Source organism: Meleagris gallopavo, chromosome 2, assembly GCF_000146605.3.
Source record: "Meleagris gallopavo isolate NT-WF06-2002-E0010 breed Aviagen turkey brand Nicholas breeding stock chromosome 2, Turkey_5.1, whole genome shotgun sequence".
Classification (NCBI taxonomy): domain Eukaryota; kingdom Metazoa; phylum Chordata; class Aves; order Galliformes; family Phasianidae; genus Meleagris; species Meleagris gallopavo.
In genome coordinates, this window is record NC_015012.2 from 16,189,875 (window position 1) to 16,202,042 (window position 12,168).

Genomic DNA, 12,168 nt, shown 5'->3' on the forward strand with positions numbered 1-12,168 from the left:
CTTTATCTGTCCATTTTATCTTTACTCAAGCGATCGGTCCTGCTGTACAGTGAGGGCTGCTCAAATAAACCTGCATGTAAGAGATGATAATGCCTGAGAACACCACAGCACCCAGCACTTCTGGATACAAGATGTGATGTCTCCTGTGGCTGATATCTGAACTACCAGGATGAAATCTCTTCCTTGTCTTATGTGTATTGGATGGTGATTTATGGACTTCACACATAAAAAAATGATTGAGCAAAGGCGGTGGAAGTTCAGCTAAGAAGAAAACAGAGGATGTGGATTGTAGGCTTTTCACAGGAGAGTGATTATCTGGTCCAATTGGTGGAGTTGGCATTCTTCCTTTGTCACACAAACAAGAAAAGGTCAGGAATTTTATAGTAGCTCTTTTTGGGTAATGTGTATTAGAGCCTCCATGGTGCATTCAGGGTGTCAAACAGAGGATTTATGGGGGACTGCAGGGCACGATGCCTGAGGAACTTACAGTTTTAATGGATGCCTGAATGCAGTGAAGAGAGAACCTCCATATTTATGCTTTTAGCTAGTTTCAAACAGATCTCTAAGATACTTACTGGAGATATCTATGCAATGATTTTTGGTAAATAAATCTAATGAGTTAAAAGAGAAAGTGTGAAAGAGTTAGCCTAATTACGTGGCTACTACTCTGTGAAACGAGAACGGTTCAAACACATTTGCAGTGCATCAGTGAGGATCTGATTTTCCAAGAACTGAATTCTCATGAACATAATTCTGTTATATTACAGTTGGGCCCATACCAGAATGGCCTTTGCTTGAGTGACGTGAAAGGCCACAGTTTTTGTCAGCTCCAAGAGATGTTCTAATTTGTTCAACAGACTTTCCGTATAGAGATTGGAACACATCTCTGTCCTGACTTTGATCTGTTTTTCTGTTTGTTTTTTTTTAAACAAAATCATTGTCCTTTGGGTCTAGAAGAGTGGTTAAAAAATAATGTTGAGATACAGGTATGAACTTGCCACATTAAAGAAGAATCTGAGCAGAGGTTCCATTTCTGAGTTTTTTTTCAGTCTCAAGTTCCCTTGTGCATGCATGGCTGTGGGACAGCAATGCATTCCCTGCCAGGGAAGTAGTCCTGGGATTTGTTGTTGTCTTTATGCATGTAGAGAAGGGCTGGGAAAGCCCCGCTCTCCTCCTTGAGGTGTCTGGGCAGTACTGGGTGGAAGTGGTTTGGTTCTGGTGGAATGATTGCACAGGGTCTGCTCAATGACACTAGCAGGATCTGCAGCTTCATTTTTGAGGGTTTGCTTTCAGCCAGGTCAGCAAGTTGCTGTGGGTCATGATACAGCTCTTCCCTAAATTGGCAAATAGCAGTTCCAGTTCTCAAAAATGACAATGCAAGAAAATCTCGTGGTAAGCTCCTTTCTTCCTCAGAGGTGAGACCTTCTTCCCAAAAAATTGGAGGCGTTCTACCACAAAAGCAATGAGCAGGCCACAGGGCTGTTTTCTCATTTCTTGACCACTTTAGCTCCGGACACTGCCAGCCACCAGCCTTGTCTAGAAATGCTCTGATTTGCACAATACTTGTTTTTTGAAAATGCCTGATGACTGCTGAAAGATATTGGGAAACTATCTCCCCAGGTTGGTGGCTTTCATTACTCCTCTACCACTGAGGACTGCTGTTTTTTCATTAGGGCAAGAATAGCTTGCATAAAGAGCCAGAATAACAGCACCCAGACCAGTTTAGCTCATTGGAATTTGCATAAACGCACCTCACAATTCATCCTGTTGTGCAAAATCTAGAATGGAAAAGTTTTAGAAGATAGTTCAGCCTGGGTAAATGCAGAGTCCTGGCACCTGGGAACAAGCAACTCCAGGCACCAGGGCTTGGGACCTCACATCTGCAAAGTAGCTCTGCAGAAAAGGGCCCAGGATTTCAAATTGTTCTGGGCAGTAAGGCTAAATCGGCCATCTCCAATGAAAATGCCTTACAGGTCATGTCCTGTTGGGTTTCCTCATGCAAATACTGGTGGTGAAGCCCCATGCAGCAATGGGAATGGCATTCCCTTATACCAGGAGTCCTTTTATGAAACAAAGTATCCAGTATAGTAAAAACCCCATTTAATTTGAGAGAGAGGTTGCAAATCTGGTCTGATCTTAAGCTCCCATTACTATGGTATTACTATTAATTCCCATTACTATGGTGCTATCCAACTTAGATCCCGTTGACTTGCAACACATCTTCCTTAAGTAGGCTTCTGTATTTACTCATGGGCTTGTCCTGGTCAAACAATCTTGACAAAGACATCTGTTTGAAGAGGAATGGATAAAATGTCCAAAGTCCCACCATGTTCTTGGTCAGCTGATGTCAGCTGGCTTGCTCACAGGGTATGTGTTGGCAGCATTTGCAAAATGCCAGTGTTCTGGCAGAAAAGAGCTCTCTGAGGTATTTTTTTCCTACAGAAAAGCAAACACAACTGTTTAAATACAGCTTTTTCTGTCCTTCCAGCAGCCTCCTCCCTGCTGTCCTCACTTGTGCTTTATTTGTAGCTGGGGCAGGGGTATGTGTCACCACTATTTTATAGGAACACCACATACTTTTCTAATAAATGTATATGCTCTTTCTGAATGTTCTTTCTTCTTTTGCAATGAAAAAGAGAATATCAGTCACTTTTTCCCCACTCAAAGAAAGAATGCTTTATTCCAGGAGCTGTACTTCATTACCAGGAGAAGGTGTAAAGGCAGAAAGATTATGAACTACATGTTAAAGAAAGCTGAATAATTCGTGTTGCTAACTTTGCTGGAAGATGCTTTTCCTCTGCAGGCCAAACATGGAGATGAAAGGCCAAGAGGTGGGATATCTAAATCTAACCTCTTCTGTTATGCATAGTAAGCTGACATGCAAAATAGTAATGTGTTGGTTTAGTGCAAAGAAAAGAAAAAGAAAGAGAAAAAGAAAAAGAAAAAGAAAGAGAAAAAGAGAAAAAGAAAGAGAAAAAAGAAAAAAAAAGGATGTTTCTTGGATAGGAAATCACACACATGCACACACAAAACACAGTGTGAGATGAAAGACAAAATTAGGCATAGTTTGGACAGGGAGGACAAGATAGAACTGATAAATACTTTAGACTTCACTAATTTGATACATCTGATAAATAGTGGAGTAATTGCCCAGAGGTTTCCACTAGACCTCACTGAAATATTTAACATTAGCATGAATGGAGCCTTAGCAAATATGTTAGCAGAAGTTGTTTTCCATGTGTAATATCTGCTGCTGTGGTGATGTTGGGGCTATTGCATGTCAGCAGGTTTTACACTAGATGGATTCTGTTTCAAAATAATCACTTGCACGTGGCTTTTTTCCTTGATGCTAACAGCACTTTAGCTCTGTGATGGAAAGGCTGATGAAGTGGAATTCAGAATGTGTCCAGCAGTACCTCTGGAGCTGCTGTCTGACCCTGGGTGAGCTGCTGGGCATTTTGATGGGGTCAGAAGAGCCAAGAGTTAAAACCAATTTAAAAATAATGATAGAGATCAGATCATAGCCCCTCAACTTAATTTTCATTCTGTTATAACAGAAAGAGCCAGGCTTAGTTGGCTGCAAACTTTGCATTATACAGCACTATTTCTTTCTCCTCAGAAAGTTCTTCCATTTCTTCTGAGAGCAACTGTAAAGGGCTACAGAGTATTCCCAAAGCATTTTAAAATAATTTATTTCTGCTAAAAGACTTCAAGTAGTTAATAGTAACTCATTTTTAAAACCTACCGAGCTCTTTACTCTTTGTGCTGATTTCTTATTTACACTGTTCATTCCATTCCCTTTCCGTCCAGATTGTGGACAGCTTTCAGAGTCCCATAACAAGCAATACTACAATAGCCCCTGATTTTCTTTTGCCTTCAAACAGAGCTGCAATGCTAAGAAAGGGGTGTGTGGGTCAGATGCCTTTTACAAGCAGTCACTACAAGGCTGTTTTCCACTCAAATATTTATATTATCATTATAGTGTTTTTTAAACCATTTTTGTATGTTGTTTCTTTTTAATGAAAAAGATTTCAGTAGGAAAGAATGAGAGAAAATACAGTTCTTTGTGTATTCGACTCCAAAGCAGAGCACAAAGGAGTACTTTTCTTCATGGCAGAGGCTAAATTATGTAATTTCCTGCCATGTAGCCATATCTGTGAAAACAAAGGGTATAAAGTCTAGGATTTAACATGTCTCTTGTAAAGAGCAAAATAAAGTGGTGTGATCTAACTAGCTTTAATCCTTTTAGCATTCATACTGCAGGGCTCTGGGAGATGCATCGGATTCATTTGATTTTAAAAGGGAATCTAGCCACACTTGGCCAGACCACTTAAAGCGTGAAACATGAACTTCAGGTTTTTGATTTTTTCTTACTTAACCATTTGCTTATTTAAATGCATTAATACAGGAAAGGCCAACTTTTCCACATAGCAAACACATACATGTCTAAACCTTAATTTTGTGTTAATACAAGGTTCTGCAGAAATTGCCATGTATTTGAGGATGATAACTATAAGCTTTCCAACAAAGCGTATAGGAACAATGCAGTGAATATATAGTGACTTAAATTTGGTGCATTTCTGCAGCATGGCTGCTAGCTGCAGCAGTCACCAGCACAGAAGCCAGAGTCATTTAGCAAGTCATACACATGAAAAAGGTTTTCAAAGGCAGAAAAAGGAAATTAAAGCTCAACTTTCATTGATTCGAGGGAAATTTGTGTGCTGTTTTTTTTTTGCTTTGACTCTATAATAGGAATATTTTACCTTTCTGACAACAAAACTAAACATCAATTACTGCAAGCAGAGCAAAGAGTTAAATAACCTGGAATTCTTTTGAAATACTTACTCAGTTTGACCAGATCTGTTTAAACATCCCAATGGCAGACTACAGGAAAATGTTTTCAATAAAGCTCAGGTTTTGCAAATCCAATGCAGGAGATGTGAAAATCACAGTGTGCAACAGAGTTGGAAAATTGTTTCCCCAAACGCTTTGGAGAGTGTATCACTTGGCTTGCTCTCAGCTTACTTCTATCTTCCCAGGCTGGAAAACTCTTAAACATCTGCTAACTTAAATACAGAAAGGCTCAGATGCATGGTGGAACATGGAAATATGCTATTGCCTGGGCTTGTCTTGAAACTGGTACACAAACCACAGCAATTGCAGAGCACAGCTGTCTTGTTTCCTAGGAAAAGTGGATAGGAACTGGTTTCTTGACATGAATTCACATCCTCTGAGAAATACTCACACTGTGATAATCTGATTAATAAATTTGTGGTTTCATACTGATATATAAAACCCTTCCTAATCATCACAGGAACCACAGCACAAAGGAACTACGATCAAGCTGCCTCACTCTTCTCCAGAGCAGTCTTTTATTTGGGGCCTTAGATCACAGGTCTCTTCTCCTTGGGGCTCTGAGCAGCAGTGCCAGCTTGCACTGACCCTCTCAGCTGTTTGCGTACACCTACGTGTGGGGCAGTGCCAGGAACTGATCCAGAAAATACAAAATGAAAGGAGCTGTGAAAGCAGGAATAGCCTGCCCAGTTCTGCAATGGGATACAGACCTTCCTCCTGCCCTGGGGGCTGTCTCACTCTGGAATCTACTTGTAACTCTGCCTGGATTAATTCTCATCATTCACCTCATTATAATCTGATATATAATCTGCACATATAAGCACCTGCTTTAGTGAAGCTGTACAGAATATATCAAGAGGAAAGGAGAATGGAAATGATCCAGGCTTTCCTCCAAATTCTGTCCCTGAGTCAGTATAATGACCTTGAGCAAATTGCTTTGGCCAATATTTTCAAGTCCCTGTTTAGACACCAAAATAAATAACCTGATTTTCAAAGGTACCAGCCAACCACAGCTTCTATCAACAAAACTCTAATCACCAGTAGACTTAAATTCTGTACATAAACTATATTAGTTAAATGAACAATATAGCTCTTGTCATCTGCTACTGTGTATTTATGGGAGGAAAATTCTCCAGTGGTCCATAGATCAGCAGTGTGTTTAAGATCAGCGTGCAGTGAAGACATGATTTTCTGTTTTTACAGAGCTCGGACACACACTCATGAAGCAATGTTATACATGTCATATTTCCATCACTGGAATGGGTGTGAAGGAATACCTTTATACCCTTTGCATACATTTGAAAGGAGAAAAACAGAAAATAATAATAATTAAAAAAAAAAAAAGAATTAGGAGAAATAAAATCATCACAAAAAAGGAGCTGTAAGAAAGGATGAATGGGGGGAGGCTGCACCCCACATCTTCCAGCCAAGCTCTGCTCAAGCCAGTCTCAGGCTGCAGGATCTTTCTGTGTGGATGTAGCCCTAGTGCCCTTGCTCATGGTTGTTTGTCACTGCAACAGCTTCACGGCTTCCTGCTTAAGACACCTTAAGACACTTGGCATCCTGTCACCAATTGGCTCTGCACACTTGCACCTGACCCCCTGCATGGGCTCACCACGATCATCCTGCTGCCAATATTGCCCCCCACGCTCAAACACCATGGCATGGATGTGCAAAGGGGCTGAGCTGCTGCTGCAGTGCCAACTGTGATGGGGTCCTTCTGTGCTCTTTGCAAAACCGAGCCCTTAAATTAACAGATCAGACCTAATGGCTGAGTCACACAAATCTACAGAGATAATTGTTGGTGCAAACTCCAAGGCAGGACAAAGGTGCTGTGAATTGTAATTCTTGGACAGTTGTTCAGATTGCTTTGAGTTAGCAAATGAAATCAAAGCTCTTTGGCTATATTCAGATTTATTTTTTCTCATACTTAAATCCAGGAGTTGGAAGGGGAAATTTTTTTGCCCAAGGAAAATAAAGATCACTCATTTTAAAAGTCCTTTCAAAAATTATTTAATCCACATTTCCATTTAAATATATTATTATTTTGAAAGCATGCTTATTTCAATTATAACTATCTATATTAACACTGAAGCTTTTGAGAAGTTGAAAATGTGGTAAAAGACATTTCTAAATGGCCAAGCCGTGTGCTTGATGCTGACTTTTAGGGCAAGCCAGGCCAGTGAGCAAGGCCAGCATGAGGGCCTTGAAGCCCACTTTCTCAGGATGGAAGCCACAGACTGCAGGTACAGAGTAGATGAAGCAGACTGACCAGTTTAATGACCAGCTTGCTCAAAGTTGTCAAACTGATTAGTGTTTAAAAAATAAAAATTAAAAAAAAAAAAGGAAAATGTTCTTCTGTTCTCATTAAAAACAGAATTTAAGAGGTTAGTTGACAAGATAGTCAGTTTAAACCCATCCTGGTGATACAGGTCTCAGCCCTCCAATAGATGAAGCTGTTACATCTCCTGGAGCATTGTGTGGCTCCTGTGGAAGCAACTGCCCAGCTTTCTGCTCAAGGGAAAGAATGCAAATGTCTGCCCAGGTTTCACCCCAGTGCTGTTGCAACAGGAGTTGCTTTGTGTGGTCAGGACAGCTGCTAAGCTCAGAGGCAAGTACACTAGAGCACCATGCAAAAGCTAACATTGTGTCCAGGAAAAGCAAGGCATAAGGAGCCATAAATGGCTTGTAGTATTACGCTGCGGATAAATACGCCAGCCTTCTGTTTCACCTAAATCAAACACTGGGCCAGGTGCAGTCCACTTCAGTGGAAAAGACCAGGTTGTGACAGATGGTTTCTCCATTCTCCTCTCTCCTTTGGAGCCACTTTAATCACAGATAGTGCTACCCTACCTATGCATTAAGTCCCTTCAGACAAATTAACAGGGTCAGTGCATGGATAGGCATTAACATAATATGTATAGTCATAAAACAATGACGTCATCTGTATTTCAGGCTGCCTCATCCTATTTTTATACCAAAATGTGTCACATCAACAATAGTTTCATTTCCACATGCTAGTAATGAACCTAAACTTTCTATATATCAGCAAAAGATTATCCACAGCTACACCTAGCCACAAAACAAAGGTTTGAAATCTCATGCTGCACTCAGGTGAGCGATGGGGAATTCCATGCATTGTCCTTGGGCAATCATAGGTGTGTCTTAGTCCAGACAGGGCTATGGCAAGGTTTGGCAGATGGCATGGCTGGGTCTGGCAGTATTCCCAGCTGAGGTAGCATTACAGAAGTCCAAGAACACTCCCAAAGACTCCTACTTACACACGATCAGGATGATCAAAAACAATGAGCTCAATGCACAGAATAGGGACAATACTTCACTGTTTAATAAATCCATTTTTAATGAAAAAAAAAACCATTTTAATCAGAATACTTTTTTTCCCCATACATTTCTCATGTACTTTTCAGTATTGCTAATTCAGATTGTAGTTACTTGTCTATTTCAACACTATTCCAGCTTTCATGCAAATATAGCTTGACAAAGATCACAAGAAAAATGAATATGCTCAACCATCAACACCGACAGCACACTTACCATTTCCTATCTGACAAAAATTGTGAAAGAAAAACAAGGCAGATTTCTATAATATATTGTTAGATATATTTAGTTAAATATTTTGTATAACAGTGAATTCTGTTTATTAGTGAAAATACATTCAACTCTTAACACAAGGCTATCTTTACCTAGAAAATCAACATTATCTTTGAAAGAGAAGCAGCACTAAGAAAGGAGTAAAAAGAGAAGAGAGAAATCAAGTATAAGTAAGTTTGTTAACTTAAATTTGCTTATTTGGATTATGATTAAAGTTCACTTAAATTTGTCTCTCTGTCTACATTTTTCTGTTTTTATTGTGCACATATAAATGGTCAGGGTTTCAGAGGAAGACTCCATAATGCCCAACCTAAATCCTTTGGTATATTGAGGCTTGTAAACAGATTGCAAGATGAAAGCAAAGATTAAAAGGTAGCAATGAGCTGCAAGGCTAGAAACCTGAATTAAACCCATTAAGATAGATTTGAATAAGCAAATAGGTAAGGAACAGCAAGCTGGGCTGATGGGTTTCTTCTGAGAGAGCAGAAGTTGTAACCCTGTGAAGAGCTGCCACGCATGGTAAAGCATCAGGCCACCTCATACTCAGGGCCCAGAGACTATTGATGTCCTGTTGAAAGTTCACCCATCAAGGGAAGCCCTGCTGTGATAAATCAAACGGAAAGTGACAGCTCTGCTCCTCGGCCATAAGAACATTTAACAAAATACCTTTGCCTTACTCATGCAAAGCAAGAGTCCCACGAGTAAGTGTAAATACCCTGCACACTTGTTCAACTCAGTGCTAAGGAGCTGTGAAGGGGTTATGGAGAGTGGGAAATACAACAAAGATGGAAGAATTTTAAATTCTGAGGACCTGCTCCCTCAGTACTAAGGCTGGACTTCCATCTGCTCTAGCAACATAATTAAATGTTTGTTAACTAATGACAGTATGTGGCTTTTGTCACCAAGAGAACAGACAATGGTAAACAAATCCCTATTTACAAGAGGTAGGGAGGAGGGAAATGTGACTCTGCTGCTGAAATTAGAGATAAACAACATCGCACCACTTAGCTAAAGAGCCTGTCTAGACAGAGGAAACGAAAAAAACAAATGACAAAAGCTTGATGTTATTCTTCTGAGAGAGAAAAATGATTCTGCAGCTGGACAAAAGTCTTCAGAACCAAGAATGTCAAGACTATGATGTCAAGTCCACTGAACATCACCTATTTTATATCACAGAGTAAGGCAGCCCAGCCGTAGCAAGATCTCCATGACTCTGAAAAGTATGACAAAAATCTAAAGTACAAACAGCTTAGGGAAACAGTGATAAAATCAACCAAGTGGATTTTGGTTCCAAAAGTGTAAGAACTATAGCACCAGAAGTAAGGTTTAATTTCAGAAAGAAGTATTCTACTTTGAACTCCTGATTCTAAATAATCTGTCCATGTGAAGATCTATTTCATAAAAGTCAGAACAGAATAATTACTCCGTAATGCATCGAACTTTCCCATCACCTTAACCCCAAGTAGAAAAGAGCGTGCTTTTAAGTTGAAAGCTGTAACACCATTCAACAATAATGAAATTTTTTTATTCCAGCAGTGAATCTGAACTCGTTAAGCTCCCCTTTACAATGAGGACTTTTGTTCTATTTTCTATCTAATGTAAATATTTATGGCCAATTTAGAGTCCCAGATTATGTACTATGCAGCTGCTAGGAGAATTATTAAATAATTCTATCTCTTCACCATTATATAACTGGGACTTTTTCCCTTTTTGCCAGATGGAGTGGGAGAAGGCACACAGCACATATACAGCCGCAAGCTGCCATACACTGAGCAGGCATTCCTGAAAAACGAGATGCAGATTTGACAAAGAAGCAATTCTTCTCATATGGCTTAATAAAATGGCAAGTTAGCAGGCATGCATGCAGACACCAAAGAAATGCAGTTTGAACACGTACGCACAGAGAAGAAGGAGTGGGATTACCAGTGGGAGGAGATGCTGTCTTTCAGGCAGCTCAAATGTTAATTTCTTTAAAACATAAAAATCAGTGGATGACTGAGTACTGGCCTAAGATTTTGATCAGTGTAAAATAAGAATGAATCTTCCAATGCCCTGATGGCTTGGATTGTTTTTAGGGTGGATCACCATTGTGAAACACCACTACTACTTCATCCATGAGAGCAGAGGCAGCATGCAAATCCTTTACAGTGTCTAATTTCCCTGCATCCCTCTGAACCATTAACTTTCTTCATTACCTTCTCCTTCCTCAGGTATCTGCTGCCCATCGAAGTCGATCATGTCAACTGAGAGTGAAGGATGCAGAAATGGGAGACAATGAAGGTGGCAATGCCAGGTATAAAATGACTGTTGAGGGAACACTGAAATAAAGGATAGGGAAGCAGCAGACAGCAGGGCCTTGTCACGCTGTGTTTTGGTCTGTTGACTGGAAGCAATTGAGTTCTGTGAGGGATAGAATGTCTTTTGTGATGGCTGGGAATCAGTCTTATCCCAGACCTATCGCAAACATGTTAACTTAAACTCCCTAGGTCTTGTTTTATTTTTATATATATTTTTTTCCAATTTACAAGATTTGAATTCTATTTCTGTCTTTATAGGTGCATGGAGACAAGAGGCTTTGAATATTTCATGGGACATTCATATTCCTACTATTATTGAGTTTATTTCAGAGCTGTTCATCCCAGCATATGGACTGCTCCACCGGCACCTGTGTGCTTGCACCCTGGAACAGTCTGGGAGCTGGGAAATGCACTGACCCTGTAGAAATCTCACTGCTCTTCCTCCTTTTCTGCTAAAGAAAAAACACTTTAGAGATAATTTTTTTGGGAGGCTAACTGATAATGTACACCATGAAGACACAAAGTGGTTTCCTCTGAACTTCACAAAGAGCAGTGCAGTGGCACAGGCTGCCCAGAGAGGTGGTGCAGTCCCTGGAGGTGCTCAAGAAGCATGGAGATGTGGCACTGAGGCACAGTGGGGATGCGTCAACCTTATGGATGCGATCATCTTAGAGATCTTTTCCATCCTTAACGATTTTTTGACTCTGTGATAGCACTGTAGCCCACAATGACATCGAAACTTAGCTATCATCAAGAAGCTAAAAAATCCTTTAGTCTTCAGCAAATTGCTGTCTTTAGGAAGCAGCGTAAAATTTTCAGATAAGTAGTGAAAGCCTAAAAGAACTGCTGTGAGCCACTACGAATACCACCTATTGGCGTTAGATCATCACAAAATCAGTTTGTAGCCTTTGAATTCTGTACAGTATTTAAATGAAGAATACAAAACCAAACCAGACCCGACCATTGAGACCATGCTTAGAGACGTGTCGTTCACGTGCATATGTGGATGTTTGGTTGCTTAACGATATATGTATAAAGTGCTGTGTGATGCTCTTGATGTATTAAAGGAATTCTGTCAGACCCTGGCCTCCACCTGAAAGCCTTTAGCTGACTCTGCTATCTGGGAATAAACCCAGTGCCAAGTTAGTCCTGTGCTAAAATAAAGCCTCGCCGGGTGAAAGCGTGTAACCGAATCTCCCAATTGCCGTGCAATACTTTTGGCAGCGCTACAGAAGAAAGAGATCATGAAAGCAAGAGCAGCTTCCCCTCGTGATTTTCCTGTATCGTTCCTTCTCCGGGGGCAGCGTTTCAGGCTCTGCCAAACATGAATAAGGAGGCGGCCGCAGTCAGGAAGCAAAACCCGCCCGCCGCGCTGCCCCGCCAGGGAGCCCGGGGACCAACGGCC